Raw genomic sequence first — 14678 nt, forward strand, 5'->3', positions numbered from 1 at the left:
TTGCGACAGAGGTGGCACTAATGAAGGAAGAGGTCAACGTTACGTTCTTCTTTAAAATGCAAGGCCAGGAAAAGTGGCAGCGGTGGGATTTGAACCCACGCCTCCGAAGAGACTGGAGCCTTAATCCAGCGCCTTAGACCGCTCGGCCACGCTACCTCCCTGCTAGTCGCCGAAAGCGGAACTTGACCCGTTGCCCGGCCCGCTTTAGTGCTTTGCCTTTTCTCCTTGGAAAGTCTGGAGACAGGCAGTGGAAGGGCAGGCAAACTGTCAGGTGCGCAGAGGAGGGGAGACCATGAGGCAAGGTGGGAGATGGGGGCAAGAAGTGAGAAAAAAACTAATCGCAAGCTAGGGCAGGATTCGGAAAGTGAAGCCGAAAAGGGGCTTAGCATGCAGCCCAGGGGTTTCTTTGACTGTCCTAAGCCCACAGGGACTTTGCCGTCCTCAGCTCATGAGACTTGAGATGGGTAGCTTGATTTGCTGAGGAAATGCGGGATGACAGATTCAACTCTGGAGTCAAACATAGCCCGGAACTATCGCCTTAAACTGAGTTTTAAGCCTGGTGCCGATAAAAAGAAAGAAATTAGCCTTAGATCGGGCAAGCCGTTTGACGGGGGAAAATGAGACCCCCTAGGCCAGCTAGGTGGTCGCTGGATGCTGTGCAGACATCAGCAGCTGTTCATTTCATGCCCTCACGTCTCCTCGTTAGTATAGTGGTCAGTATCCCCGCCTGTCACGCGGGAGACCGGGGTTCAATTCCCCGACGGGGAGGTTAAACCTTTTCTGGATTTTTTTTAGTTCTTGACAAATATTCTTGAAGATTAGGCTGAGTCAAGTAGGGAATGGGTGCCAAGAACTGACTCTTTAAGAAAAAAGCACCGGCAACGCTAGTCATCGTACAATATTTGTGCACAATTGCTTACATTAGGCGGCCGGTCCACTTTATTGAGTCCCCCTCAGCACCATTTAGTGCTCCTGTTGTCTGCGAAGTCCAAATTGTAACCCTGAATCAGTTCCTCTTCTGACCCTTTGTATCATGTTACATGACGAGTAATGATCACCTGTTAGCTTTATCCCTAATTATAACTCTCACTCTTTCCCTGCATCTAACCCTAGCTCTAATCCCATCATTAACCTCGGTCCGGGCACACGCGTGAACCCTTACTCTCATCTCAGCCTCTCCTGGTGATACATCACACCTGGGATCGTTTGCTCCCTGTGGGCTGTGGGAAATTTGCTACCAGCACGCCCTGGAAGTGGGGCTCATTCCGCTGCAACGGGAGGTCTTCCCAGGACGCGTCACAGCTCAACGCAAGAGCTCCTGGGTTTCGAAGGCTCTTGCAGCAAGCCTTCACAAAGCAGCAGGGAGCGCCGTTCCAGATGGGAAACTTGAGACTGGATGTCCAGAAAAGCAAGACGTCAGAAGCGAAACCTTTTTCCTGCAGGGTGTGGCATACCATCCGCTTGCTCATTGCGACAGAGGTGGCACTAATGAAGGAAGAGGTCAACGTTACGTTCTTCTTTAAAATGCAAGGCCAGGAAAAGTGGCAGCGGTGGGATTTGAACCCACGCCTCCGAAGAGACTGGAGCCTTAATCCAGCGCCTTAGACCGCTCGGCCACGCTACCTCCCTGCTAGTCGCCGAAAGCGGAACTTGACCCGTTGCCCGGCCCGCTTTAGTGCTTTGCCTTTTCTCCTTGGAAAGTCTGGAGACAGGCAGTGGAAGGGCAGGCAAACTGTCAGGTGCGCAGAGGAGGGGAGACCATGAGGCAAGGTGGGAGATGGGGGCAAGAAGTGAGAAAAAAACTAATCGCAAGCTAGGGCAGGATTCGGAAAGTGAAGCCGAAAAGGGGCTTAGCATGCAGCCCAGGGGTTTCTTTGACTGTCCTAAGCCCACAGGGACTTTGCCGTCCTCAGCTCATGAGACTTGAGATGGGTAGCTTGATTTGCTGAGGAAATGCGGGATGACAGATTCAACTCTGGAGTCAAACATAGCCCGGAACTATCGCCTTAAACTGAGTTTTAAGCCTGGTGCCGATAAAAAGAAAGAAATTAGCCTTAGATCGGGCAAGCCGTTTGACGGGGGAAAATGAGACCCCCTAGGCCAGCTAGGTGGTCGCTGGATGCTGTGCAGACATCAGCAGCTGTTCATTTCATGCCCTCACGTCTCCTCGTTAGTATAGTGGTCAGTATCCCTGTCACGCGGGAGACCGGGGTTCAATTCCCCGACGGGGAGGTTAAACCTTTTCTGGATTTTTTTTAGTTCTTGACAAATATTCTTGAAGATTAGGCTGAGTCAAGTAGGGAATGGGTGCCAAGAACTGACTCTTTAAGAAAAAAGCACCGGCAACGCTAGTCATCGTACAATATTTGTGCACAATTGCTTACATTAGGCGGCCGGTCCACTTTATTGAGTCCCCCTCAGCACCATTTAGTGCTCCTGTTGTCTGCGAAGTCCAAATTGTAACCCTGAATCAGTTCCTCTTCTGACCCTTTGTATCATGTTACATGACGAGTAATGATCACCTGTTAGCTTTATCCCTAATTATAACTCTCACTCTTTCCCTGCATCTAACCCTAGCTCTAATCCCATCATTAACCTCGGTCCGGGCACACGCGTGAACCCTTACTCTCATCTCAGCCTCTCCTGGTGATACATCACACCTGGGATCGTTTGCTCCCTGTGGGCTGTGGGAAATTTGCTACCAGCACGCCCTGGAAGTGGGGCTCATTCCGCTGCAACGGGAGGTCTTCCCAGGACGCGTCACAGCTCAACGCAAGAGCTCCTGGGTTTCGAAGGCTCTTGCAGCAAGCCTTCACAAAGCAGCAGGGAGCGCCGTTCCAGATGGGAAACTTGAGACTGGATGTCCAGAAAAGCAAGACGTCAGAAGCGAAACCTTTTTCCTGCAGGGTGTGGCATACCATCCGCTTGCTCATTGCGACAGAGGTGGCACTAATGAAGGAAGAGGTCAACGTTACGTTCTTCTTTAAAATGCAAGGCCAGGAAAAGTGGCAGCGGTGGGATTTGAACCCACGCCTCCGAAGAGACTGGAGCCTTAATCCAGCGCCTTAGACCGCTCGGCCACGCTACCTCCCTGCTAGTCGCCGAAAGCGGAACTTGACCCGTTGCCCGGCCCGCTTTAGTGCTTTGCCTTTTCTCCTTGGAAAGTCTGGAGACAGGCAGTGGAAGGGCAGGCAAACTGTCAGGTGCGCAGAGGAGGGGAGACCATGAGGCAAGGTGGGAGATGGGGGCAAGAAGTGAGAAAAAAACTAATCGCAAGCTAGGGCAGGATTCGGAAAGTGAAGCCGAAAAGGGGCTTAGCATGCAGCCCAGGGGTTTCTTTGACTGTCCTAAGCCCACAGGGACTTTGCCGTCCTCAGCTCATGAGACTTGAGATGGGTAGCTTGATTTGCTGAGGAAATGCGGGATGACAGATTCAACTCTGGAGTCAAACATAGCCCGGAACTATCGCCTTAAACTGAGTTTTAAGCCTGGTGCCGATAAAAAGAAAGAAATTAGCCTTAGATCGGGCAAGCCGTTTGACGGGGGAAAATGAGACCCCCTAGGCCAGCTAGGTGGTCGCTGGATGCTGTGCAGACATCAGCAGCTGTTCATTTCATGCCCTCACGTCTCCTCGTTAGTATAGTGGTCAGTATCCCCGCCTGTCACGCGGGAGACCGGGGTTCAATTCCCCGACGGGGAGGTTAAACCTTTTCTGGATTTTTTTTAGTTCTTGACAAATATTCTTGAAGATTAGGCTGAGTCAAGTAGGGAATGGGTGCCAAGAACTGACTCTTTAAGAAAAAAGCACCGGCAACGCTAGTCATCGTACAATATTTGTGCACAATTGCTTACATTAGGCGGCCGGTCCACTTTATTGAGTCCCCCTCAGCACCATTTAGTGCTCCTGTTGTCTGCGAAGTCCAAATTGTAACCCTGAATCAGTTCCTCTTCTGACCCTTTGTATCATGTTACATGACGAGTAATGATCACCTGTTAGCTTTATCCCTAATTATAACTCTCACTCTTTCCCTGCATCTAACCCTAGCTCTAATCCCATCATTAACCTCGGTCCGGGCACACGCGTGAACCCTTACTCTCATCTCAGCCTCTCCTGGTGATACATCACACCTGGGATCGTTTGCTCCCTGTGGGCTGTGGGAAATTTGCTACCAGCACGCCCTGGAAGTGGGGCTCATTCCGCTGCAACGGGAGGTCTTCCCAGGACGCGTCACAGCTCAACGCAAGAGCTCCTGGGTTTCGAAGGCTCTTGCAGCAAGCCTTCACAAAGCAGCAGGGAGCGCCGTTCCAGATGGGAAACTTGAGACTGGATGTCCAGAAAAGCAAGACGTCAGAAGCGAAACCTTTTTCCTGCAGGGTGTGGCATACCATCCGCTTGCTCATTGCGACAGAGGTGGCACTAATGAAGGAAGAGGTCAACGTTACGTTCTTCTTTAAAATGCAAGGCCAGGAAAAGTGGCAGCGGTGGGATTTGAACCCACGCCTCCGAAGAGACTGGAGCCTTAATCCAGCGCCTTAGACCGCTCGGCCACGCTACCTCCCTGCTAGTCGCCGAAAGCGGAACTTGACCCGTTGCCCGGCCCGCTTTAGTGCTTTGCCTTTTCTCCTTGGAAAGTCTGGAGACAGGCAGTGGAAGGGCAGGCAAACTGTCAGGTGCGCAGAGGAGGGGAGACCATGAGGCAAGGTGGGAGATGGGGGCAAGAAGTGAGAAAAAAACTAATCGCAAGCTAGGGCAGGATTCGGAAAGTGAAGCCGAAAAGGGGCTTAGCATGCAGCCCAGGGGTTTCTTTGACTGTCCTAAGCCCACAGGGACTTTGCCGTCCTCAGCTCATGAGACTTGAGATGGGTAGCTTGATTTGCTGAGGAAATGCGGGATGACAGATTCAACTCTGGAGTCAAACATAGCCCGGAACTATCGCCTTAAACTGAGTTTTAAGCCTGGTGCCGATAAAAAGAAAGAAATTAGCCTTAGATCGGGCAAGCCGTTTGACGGGGGAAAATGAGACCCCCTAGGCCAGCTAGGTGGTCGCTGGATGCTGTGCAGACATCAGCAGCTGTTCATTTCATGCCCTCACGTCTCCTCGTTAGTATAGTGGTCAGTATCCCCGCCTGTCACGCGGGAGACCGGGGTTCAATTCCCCGACGGGGAGGTTAAACCTTTTCTGGATTTTTTTTAGTTCTTGACAAATATTCTTGAAGATTAGGCTGAGTCAAGTAGGGAATGGGTGCCAAGAACTGACTCTTTAAGAAAAAAGCACCGGCAACGCTAGTCATCGTACAATATTTGTGCACAATTGCTTACATTAGGCGGCCGGTCCACTTTATTGAGTCCCCCTCAGCACCATTTAGTGCTCCTGTTGTCTGCGAAGTCCAAATTGTAACCCTGAATCAGTTCCTCTTCTGACCCTTTGTATCATGTTACATGACGAGTAATGATCACCTGTTAGCTTTATCCCTAATTATAACTCTCACTCTTTCCCTGCATCTAACCCTAGCTCTAATCCCATCATTAACCTCGGTCCGGGCACACGCGTGAACCCTTACTCTCATCTCAGCCTCTCCTGGTGATACATCACACCTGGGATCGTTTGCTCCCTGTGGGCTGTGGGAAATTTGCTACCAGCACGCCCTGGAAGTGGGGCTCATTCCGCTGCAACGGGAGGTCTTCCCAGGACGCGTCACAGCTCAACGCAAGAGCTCCTGGGTTTCGAAGGCTCTTGCAGCAAGCCTTCACAAAGCAGCAGGGAGCGCCGTTCCAGATGGGAAACTTGAGACTGGATGTCCAGAAAAGCAAGACGTCAGAAGCGAAACCTTTTTCCTGCAGGGTGTGGCATACCATCCGCTTGCGCATTGCGACAGAGGTGGCACTAATGAAGGAAGAGGTCAACGTTACGTTCTTCTTTAAAATGCAAGGCCAGGAAAAGTGGCAGCGGTGGGATTTGAACCCACGCCTCCGAAGAGACTGGAGCCTTAATCCAGCGCCTTAGACCGCTCGGCCACGCTACCTCCCTGCTAGTCGCCGAAAGCGGAACTTGACCCGTTGCCCGGCCCGCTTTAGTGCTTTGCCTTTTCTCCTTGGAAAGTCTGGAGACAGGCAGTGGAAGGGCAGGCAAACTGTCAGGTGCGCAGAGGAGGGGAGACCATGAGGCAAGGTGGGAGATGGGGGCAAGAAGTGAGAAAAAAACTAATCGCAAGCTAGGGCAGGATTCGGAAAGTGAAGCCGAAAAGGGGCTTAGCATGCAGCCCAGGGGTTTCTTTGACTGTCCTAAGCCCACAGGGACTTTGCCGTCCTCAGCTCATGAGACTTGAGATGGGTAGCTTGATTTGCTGAGGAAATGCGGGATGACAGATTCAACTCTGGAGTCAAACATAGCCCGGAACTATCGCCTTAAACTGAGTTTTAAGCCTGGTGCCGATAAAAAGAAAGAAATTAGCCTTAGATCGGGCAAGCCGTTTGACGGGGGAAAATGAGACCCCCTAGGCCAGCTAGGTGGTCGCTGGATGCTGTGCAGACATCAGCAGCTGTTCATTTCATGCCCTCACGTCTCCTCGTTAGTATAGTGGTCAGTATCCCCGCCCGACGGGGAGGTTAAACCTTTTCTGGATTTTTTTTAGTTCTTGACAAATATTCTTGAAGATTAGGCTGAGTCAAGTAGGGAATGGGTGCCAAGAACTGACTCTTTAAGAAAAAAGCACCGGCAACGCTAGTCATCGTACAATATTTGTGCACAATTGCTTACATTAGGCGGCCGGTCCACTTTATTGAGTCCCCCTCAGCACCATTTAGTGCTCCTGTTGTCTGCGAAGTCCAAATTGTAACCCTGAATCAGTTCCTCTTCTGACCCTTTGTATCATGTTACATGACGAGTAATGATCACCTGTTAGCTTTATCCCTAATTATAACTCTCACTCTTTCCCTGCATCTAACCCTAGCTCTAATCCCATCATTAACCTCGGTCCGGGCACACGCGTGAACCCTTACTCTCATCTCAGCCTCTCCTGGTGATACATCACACCTGGGATCGTTTGCTCCCTGTGGGCTGTGGGAAATTTGCTACCAGCACGCCCTGGAAGTGGGGCTCATTCCGCTGCAACGGGAGGTCTTCCCAGGACGCGTCACAGCTCAACGCAAGAGCTCCTGGGTTTCGAAGGCTCTTGCAGCAAGCCTTCACAAAGCAGCAGGGAGCGCCGTTCCAGATGGGAAACTTGAGACTGGATGTCCAGAAAAGCAAGACGTCAGAAGCGAAACCTTTTTCCTGCAGGGTGTGGCATACCATCCGCTTGCTCATTGCGACAGAGGTGGCACTAATGAAGGAAGAGGTCAACGTTACGTTCTTCTTTAAAATGCAAGGCCAGGAAAAGTGGCAGCGGTGGGATTTGAACCCACGCCTCCGAAGAGACTGGAGCCTTAATCCAGCGCCTTAGACCGCTCGGCCACGCTACCTCCCTGCTAGTCGCCGAAAGCGGAACTTGACCCGTTGCCCGGCCCGCTTTAGTGCTTTGCCTTTTCTCCTTGGAAAGTCTGGAGACAGGCAGTGGAAGGGCAGGCAAACTGTCAGGTGCGCAGAGGAGGGGAGACCATGAGGCAAGGTGGGAGATGGGGGCAAGAAGTGAGAAAAAAACTAATCGCAAGCTAGGGCAGGATTCGGAAAGTGAAGCCGAAAAGGGGCTTAGCATGCAGCCCAGGGGTTTCTTTGACTGTCCTAAGCCCACAGGGACTTTGCCGTCCTCAGCTCATGAGACTTGAGATGGGTAGCTTGATTTGCTGAGGAAATGCGGGATGACAGATTCAACTCTGGAGTCAAACATAGCCCGGAACTATCGCCTTAAACTGAGTTTTAAGCCTGGTGCCGATAAAAAGAAAGAAATTAGCCTTAGATCGGGCAAGCCGTTTGACGGGGGAAAATGAGACCCCCTAGGCCAGCTAGGTGGTCGCTGGATGCTGTGCAGACATCAGCAGCTGTTCATTTCATGCCCTCACGTCTCCTCGTTAGTATAGTGGTCAGTATCCCTGTCACGCGGGAGACCGGGGTTCAATTCCCCGACGGGGAGGTTAAACCTTTTCTGGATTTTTTTTAGTTCTTGACAAATATTCTTGAAGATTAGGCTGAGTCAAGTAGGGAATGGGTGCCAAGAACTGACTCTTTAAGAAAAAAGCACCGGCAACGCTAGTCATCGTACAATATTTGTGCACAATTGCTTACATTAGGCGGCCGGTCCACTTTATTGAGTCCCCCTCAGCACCATTTAGTGCTCCTGTTGTCTGCGAAGTCCAAATTGTAACCCTGAATCAGTTCCTCTTCTGACCCTTTGTATCATGTTACATGACGAGTAATGATCACCTGTTAGCTTTATCCCTAATTATAACTCTCACTCTTTCCCTGCATCTAACCCTAGCTCTAATCCCATCATTAACCTCGGTCCGGGCACACGCGTGAACCCTTACTCTCATCTCAGCCTCTCCTGGTGATACATCACACCTGGGATCGTTTGCTCCCTGTGGGCTGTGGGAAATTTGCTACCAGCACGCCCTGGAAGTGGGGCTCATTCCGCTGCAACGGGAGGTCTTCCCAGGACGCGTCACAGCTCAACGCAAGAGCTCCTGGGTTTCGAAGGCTCTTGCAGCAAGCCTTCACAAAGCAGCAGGGAGCGCCGTTCCAGATGGGAAACTTGAGACTGGATGTCCAGAAAAGCAAGACGTCAGAAGCGAAACCTTTTTCCTGCAGGGTGTGGCATACCATCCGCTTGCTCATTGCGACAGAGGTGGCACTAATGAAGGAAGAGGTCAACGTTACGTTCTTCTTTAAAATGCAAGGCCAGGAAAAGTGGCAGCGGTGGGATTTGAACCCACGCCTCCGAAGAGACTGGAGCCTTAATCCAGCGCCTTAGACCGCTCGGCCACGCTACCTCCCTGCTAGTCGCCGAAAGCGGAACTTGACCCGTTGCCCGGCCCGCTTTAGTGCTTTGCCTTTTCTCCTTGGAAAGTCTGGAGACAGGCAGTGGAAGGGCAGGCAAACTGTCAGGTGCGCAGAGGAGGGGAGACCATGAGGCAAGGTGGGAGATGGGGGCAAGAAGTGAGAAAAAAACTAATCGCAAGCTAGGGCAGGATTCGGAAAGTGAAGCCGAAAAGGGGCTTAGCATGCAGCCCAGGGGTTTCTTTGACTGTCCTAAGCCCACAGGGACTTTGCCGTCCTCAGCTCATGAGACTTGAGATGGGTAGCTTGATTTGCTGAGGAAATGCGGGATGACAGATTCAACTCTGGAGTCAAACATAGCCCGGAACTATCGCCTTAAACTGAGTTTTAAGCCTGGTGCCGATAAAAAGAAAGAAATTAGCCTTAGATCGGGCAAGCCGTTTGACGGGGGAAAATGAGACCCCCTAGGCCAGCTAGGTGGTCGCTGGATGCTGTGCAGACATCAGCAGCTGTTCATTTCATGCCCTCACGTCTCCTCGTTAGTATAGTGGTCAGTATCCCCGCCTGTCACGCGGGAGACCGGGGTTCAATTCCCCGACGGGGAGGTTAAACCTTTTCTGGATTTTTTTTAGTTCTTGACAAATATTCTTGAAGATTAGGCTGAGTCAAGTAGGGAATGGGTGCCAAGAACTGACTCTTTAAGAAAAAAGCACCGGCAACGCTAGTCATCGTACAATATTTGTGCACAATTGCTTACATTAGGCGGCCGGTCCACTTTATTGAGTCCCCCTCAGCACCATTTAGTGCTCCTGTTGTCTGCGAAGTCCAAATTGTAACCCTGAATCAGTTCCTCTTCTGACCCTTTGTATCATGTTACATGACGAGTAATGATCACCTGTTAGCTTTATCCCTAATTATAACTCTCACTCTTTCCCTGCATCTAACCCTAGCTCTAATCCCATCATTAACCTCGGTCCGGGCACACGCGTGAACCCTTACTCTCATCTCAGCCTCTCCTGGTGATACATCACACCTGGGATCGTTTGCTCCCTGTGGGCTGTGGGAAATTTGCTACCAGCACGCCCTGGAAGTGGGGCTCATTCCGCTGCAACGGGAGGTCTTCCCAGGACGCGTCACAGCTCAACGCAAGAGCTCCTGGGTTTCGAAGGCTCTTGCAGCAAGCCTTCACAAAGCAGCAGGGAGCGCCGTTCCAGATGGGAAACTTGAGACTGGATGTCCAGAAAAGCAAGACGTCAGAAGCGAAACCTTTTTCCTGCAGGGTGTGGCATACCATCCGCTTGCTCATTGCGACAGAGGTGGCACTAATGAAGGAAGAGGTCAACGTTACGTTCTTCTTTAAAATGCAAGGCCAGGAAAAGTGGCAGCGGTGGGATTTGAACCCACGCCTCCGAAGAGACTGGAGCCTTAATCCAGCGCCTTAGACCGCTCGGCCACGCTACCTCCCTGCTAGTCGCCGAAAGCGGAACTTGACCCGTTGCCCGGCCCGCTTTAGTGCTTTGCCTTTTCTCCTTGGAAAGTCTGGAGACAGGCAGTGGAAGGGCAGGCAAACTGTCAGGTGCGCAGAGGAGGGGAGACCATGAGGCAAGGTGGGAGATGGGGGCAAGAAGTGAGAAAAAAACTAATCGCAAGCTAGGGCAGGATTCGGAAAGTGAAGCCGAAAAGGGGCTTAGCATGCAGCCCAGGGGTTTCTTTGACTGTCCTAAGCCCACAGGGACTTTGCCGTCCTCAGCTCATGAGACTTGAGATGGGTAGCTTGATTTGCTGAGGAAATGCGGGATGACAGATTCAACTCTGGAGTCAAACATAGCCCGGAACTATCGCCTTAAACTGAGTTTTAAGCCTGGTGCCGATAAAAAGAAAGAAATTAGCCTTAGATCGGGCAAGCCGTTTGACGGGGGAAAATGAGACCCCCTAGGCCAGCTAGGTGGTCGCTGGATGCTGTGCAGACATCAGCAGCTGTTCATTTCATGCCCTCACGTCTCCTCGTTAGTATAGTGGTCAGTATCCCCGCCTGTCACGCGGGAGACCGGGGTTCAATTCCCCGACGGGGAGGTTAAACCTTTTCTGGATTTTTTTTAGTTCTTGACAAATATTCTTGAAGATTAGGCTGAGTCAAGTAGGGAATGGGTGCCAAGAACTGACTCTTTAAGAAAAAAGCACCGGCAACGCTAGTCATCGTACAATATTTGTGCACAATTGCTTACATTAGGCGGCCGGTCCACTTTATTGAGTCCCCCTCAGCACCATTTAGTGCTCCTGTTGTCTGCGAAGTCCAAATTGTAACCCTGAATCAGTTCCTCTTCTGACCCTTTGTATCATGTTACATGACGAGTAATGATCACCTGTTAGCTTTATCCCTAATTATAACTCTCACTCTTTCCCTGCATCTAACCCTAGCTCTAATCCCATCATTAACCTCGGTCCGGGCACACGCGTGAACCCTTACTCTCATCTCAGCCTCTCCTGGTGATACATCACACCTGGGATCGTTTGCTCCCTGTGGGCTGTGGGAAATTTGCTACCAGCACGCCCTGGAAGTGGGGCTCATTCCGCTGCAACGGGAGGTCTTCCCAGGACGCGTCACAGCTCAACGCAAGAGCTCCTGGGTTTCGAAGGCTCTTGCAGCAAGCCTTCACAAAGCAGCAGGGAGCGCCGTTCCAGATGGGAAACTTGAGACTGGATGTCCAGAAAAGCAAGACGTCAGAAGCGAAACCTTTTTCCTGCAGGGTGTGGCATACCATCCGCTTGCGCATTGCGACAGAGGTGGCACTAATGAAGGAAGAGGTCAACGTTACGTTCTTCTTTAAAATGCAAGGCCAGGAAAAGTGGCAGCGGTGGGATTTGAACCCACGCCTCCGAAGAGACTGGAGCCTTAATCCAGCGCCTTAGACCGCTCGGCCACGCTACCTCCCTGCTAGTCGCCGAAAGCGGAACTTGACCCGTTGCCCGGCCCGCTTTAGTGCTTTGCCTTTTCTCCTTGGAAAGTCTGGAGACAGGCAGTGGAAGGGCAGGCAAACTGTCAGGTGCGCAGAGGAGGGGAGACCATGAGGCAAGGTGGGAGATGGGGGCAAGAAGTGAGAAAAAAACTAATCGCAAGCTAGGGCAGGATTCGGAAAGTGAAGCCGAAAAGGGGCTTAGCATGCAGCCCAGGGGTTTCTTTGACTGTCCTAAGCCCACAGGGACTTTGCCGTCCTCAGCTCATGAGACTTGAGATGGGTAGCTTGATTTGCTGAGGAAATGCGGGATGACAGATTCAACTCTGGAGTCAAACATAGCCCGGAACTATCGCCTTAAACTGAGTTTTAAGCCTGGTGCCGATAAAAAGAAAGAAATTAGCCTTAGATCGGGCAAGCCGTTTGACGGGGGAAAATGAGACCCCCTAGGCCAGCTAGGTGGTCGCTGGATGCTGTGCAGACATCAGCAGCTGTTCATTTCATGCCCTCACGTCTCCTCGTTAGTATAGTGGTCAGTATCCCCGCCCGACGGGGAGGTTAAACCTTTTCTGGATTTTTTTTAGTTCTTGACAAATATTCTTGAAGATTAGGCTGAGTCAAGTAGGGAATGGGTGCCAAGAACTGACTCTTTAAGAAAAAAGCACCGGCAACGCTAGTCATCGTACAATATTTGTGCACAATTGCTTACATTAGGCGGCCGGTCCACTTTATTGAGTCCCCCTCAGCACCATTTAGTGCTCCTGTTGTCTGCGAAGTCCAAATTGTAACCCTGAATCAGTTCCTCTTCTGACCCTTTGTATCATGTTACATGACGAGTAATGATCACCTGTTAGCTTTATCCCTAATTATAACTCTCACTCTTTCCCTGCATCTAACCCTAGCTCTAATCCCATCATTAACCTCGGTCCGGGCACACGCGTGAACCCTTACTCTCATCTCAGCCTCTCCTGGTGATACATCACACCTGGGATCGTTTGCTCCCTGTGGGCTGTGGGAAATTTGCTACCAGCACGCCCTGGAAGTGGGGCTCATTCCGCTGCAACGGGAGGTCTTCCCAGGACGCGTCACAGCTCAACGCAAGAGCTCCTGGGTTTCGAAGGCTCTTGCAGCAAGCCTTCACAAAGCAGCAGGGAGCGCCGTTCCAGATGGGAAACTTGAGACTGGATGTCCAGAAAAGCAAGACGTCAGAAGCGAAACCTTTTTCCTGCAGGGTGTGGCATACCATCCGCTTGCTCATTGCGACAGAGGTGGCACTAATGAAGGAAGAGGTCAACGTTACGTTCTTCTTTAAAATGCAAGGCCAGGAAAAGTGGCAGCGGTGGGATTTGAACCCACGCCTCCGAAGAGACTGGAGCCTTAATCCAGCGCCTTAGACCGCTCGGCCACGCTACCTCCCTGCTAGTCGCCGAAAGCGGAACTTGACCCGTTGCCCGGCCCGCTTTAGTGCTTTGCCTTTTCTCCTTGGAAAGTCTGGAGACAGGCAGTGGAAGGGCAGGCAAACTGTCAGGTGCGCAGAGGAGGGGAGACCATGAGGCAAGGTGGGAGATGGGGGCAAGAAGTGAGAAAAAAACTAATCGCAAGCTAGGGCAGGATTCGGAAAGTGAAGCCGAAAAGGGGCTTAGCATGCAGCCCAGGGGTTTCTTTGACTGTCCTAAGCCCACAGGGACTTTGCCGTCCTCAGCTCATGAGACTTGAGATGGGTAGCTTGATTTGCTGAGGAAATGCGGGATGACAGATTCAACTCTGGAGTCAAACATAGCCCGGAACTATCGCCTTAAACTGAGTTTTAAGCCTGGTGCCGATAAAAAGAAAGAAATTAGCCTTAGATCGGGCAAGCCGTTTGACGGGGGAAAATGAGACCCCCTAGGCCAGCTAGGTGGTCGCTGGATGCTGTGCAGACATCAGCAGCTGTTCATTTCATGCCCTCACGTCTCCTCGTTAGTATAGTGGTCAGTATCCCTGTCACGCGGGAGACCGGGGTTCAATTCCCCGACGGGGAGGTTAAACCTTTTCTGGATTTTTTTTAGTTCTTGACAAATATTCTTGAAGATTAGGCTGAGTCAAGTAGGGAATGGGTGCCAAGAACTGACTCTTTAAGAAAAAAGCACCGGCAACGCTAGTCATCGTACAATATTTGTGCACAATTGCTTACATTAGGCGGCCGGTCCACTTTATTGAGTCCCCCTCAGCACCATTTAGTGCTCCTGTTGTCTGCGAAGTCCAAATTGTAACCCTGAATCAGTTCCTCTTCTGACCCTTTGTATCATGTTACATGACGAGTAATGATCACCTGTTAGCTTTATCCCTAATTATAACTCTCACTCTTTCCCTGCATCTAACCCTAGCTCTAATCCCATCATTAACCTCGGTCCGGGCACACGCGTGAACCCTTACTCTCATCTCAGCCTCTCCTGGTGATACATCACACCTGGGATCGTTTGCTCCCTGTGGGCTGTGGGAAATTTGCTACCAGCACGCCCTGGAAGTGGGGCTCATTCCGCTGCAACGGGAGGTCTTCCCAGGACGCGTCACAGCTCAACGCAAGAGCTCCTGGGTTTCGAAGGCTCTTGCAGCAAGCCTTCACAAAGCAGCAGGGAGCGCCGTTCCAGATGGGAAACTTGAGACTGGATGTCCAGAAAAGCAAGACGTCAGAAGCGAAACCTTTTTCCTGCAGGGTGTGGCATACCATCCGCTTGCTCATTGCGACAGAGGTGGCACTAATGAAGGAAGAGGTCAACGTTACGTTCTTCTTTAAAATGCAAGGCCAGGA

General features: G+C 51.3%; 15 non-coding genes across 15 annotated transcripts; 5 read left to right on the forward strand and 10 right to left on the reverse strand.

Annotated features, from left to right (window-relative positions):
- Positions 1–74: 74 nt before the first annotated feature.
- Positions 75–156, reverse strand: TRNAL-AAG (transfer RNA leucine (anticodon AAG)). Its single transcript has one exon. It is a non-coding gene; the product is annotated as a tRNA-Leu (tRNA).
- Positions 157–696: 540 nt separating this feature from the next.
- On the forward strand, positions 697–768 carry TRNAD-GUC (transfer RNA aspartic acid (anticodon GUC)). The gene has a single exon. It is a non-coding gene; the product is annotated as a tRNA-Asp (tRNA).
- A 774-nt stretch (positions 769–1542) lies between these two features.
- On the reverse strand, positions 1543–1624 carry TRNAL-AAG (transfer RNA leucine (anticodon AAG)). The gene has a single exon. It is a non-coding gene; the product is annotated as a tRNA-Leu (tRNA).
- Positions 1625–3006: 1382 nt separating this feature from the next.
- TRNAL-AAG (transfer RNA leucine (anticodon AAG)) lies at positions 3007–3088 on the reverse strand. The gene has a single exon. It is a non-coding gene; the product is annotated as a tRNA-Leu (tRNA).
- A 540-nt stretch (positions 3089–3628) lies between these two features.
- TRNAD-GUC (transfer RNA aspartic acid (anticodon GUC)) lies at positions 3629–3700 on the forward strand. Its single transcript has one exon. It is a non-coding gene; the product is annotated as a tRNA-Asp (tRNA).
- Positions 3701–4474: 774 nt separating this feature from the next.
- On the reverse strand, positions 4475–4556 carry TRNAL-AAG (transfer RNA leucine (anticodon AAG)). The gene has a single exon. It is a non-coding gene; the product is annotated as a tRNA-Leu (tRNA).
- Positions 4557–5096: 540 nt separating this feature from the next.
- Positions 5097–5168, forward strand: TRNAD-GUC (transfer RNA aspartic acid (anticodon GUC)). Its single transcript has one exon. It is a non-coding gene; the product is annotated as a tRNA-Asp (tRNA).
- Positions 5169–5942: 774 nt separating this feature from the next.
- On the reverse strand, positions 5943–6024 carry TRNAL-AAG (transfer RNA leucine (anticodon AAG)). The gene has a single exon. It is a non-coding gene; the product is annotated as a tRNA-Leu (tRNA).
- Positions 6025–7380: 1356 nt separating this feature from the next.
- TRNAL-AAG (transfer RNA leucine (anticodon AAG)) lies at positions 7381–7462 on the reverse strand. The gene has a single exon. It is a non-coding gene; the product is annotated as a tRNA-Leu (tRNA).
- A 1382-nt stretch (positions 7463–8844) lies between these two features.
- TRNAL-AAG (transfer RNA leucine (anticodon AAG)) lies at positions 8845–8926 on the reverse strand. Its single transcript has one exon. It is a non-coding gene; the product is annotated as a tRNA-Leu (tRNA).
- A 540-nt stretch (positions 8927–9466) lies between these two features.
- TRNAD-GUC (transfer RNA aspartic acid (anticodon GUC)) lies at positions 9467–9538 on the forward strand. Its single transcript has one exon. It is a non-coding gene; the product is annotated as a tRNA-Asp (tRNA).
- A 774-nt stretch (positions 9539–10312) lies between these two features.
- TRNAL-AAG (transfer RNA leucine (anticodon AAG)) lies at positions 10313–10394 on the reverse strand. Its single transcript has one exon. It is a non-coding gene; the product is annotated as a tRNA-Leu (tRNA).
- A 540-nt stretch (positions 10395–10934) lies between these two features.
- On the forward strand, positions 10935–11006 carry TRNAD-GUC (transfer RNA aspartic acid (anticodon GUC)). Its single transcript has one exon. It is a non-coding gene; the product is annotated as a tRNA-Asp (tRNA).
- Positions 11007–11780: 774 nt separating this feature from the next.
- TRNAL-AAG (transfer RNA leucine (anticodon AAG)) lies at positions 11781–11862 on the reverse strand. The gene has a single exon. It is a non-coding gene; the product is annotated as a tRNA-Leu (tRNA).
- A 1356-nt stretch (positions 11863–13218) lies between these two features.
- Positions 13219–13300, reverse strand: TRNAL-AAG (transfer RNA leucine (anticodon AAG)). Its single transcript has one exon. It is a non-coding gene; the product is annotated as a tRNA-Leu (tRNA).
- Between the last annotated feature and the right edge of the window lie 1378 nt (positions 13301–14678).

Source organism: Ambystoma mexicanum, unplaced genomic scaffold (genome assembly GCF_040938575.1).
Source record: "Ambystoma mexicanum isolate Mex_15411 unplaced genomic scaffold, UKY_AmexF1_1 Mex_scaf20, whole genome shotgun sequence".
Taxonomy (NCBI): Eukaryota; Metazoa; Chordata; class Amphibia; order Caudata; family Ambystomatidae; genus Ambystoma; species Ambystoma mexicanum.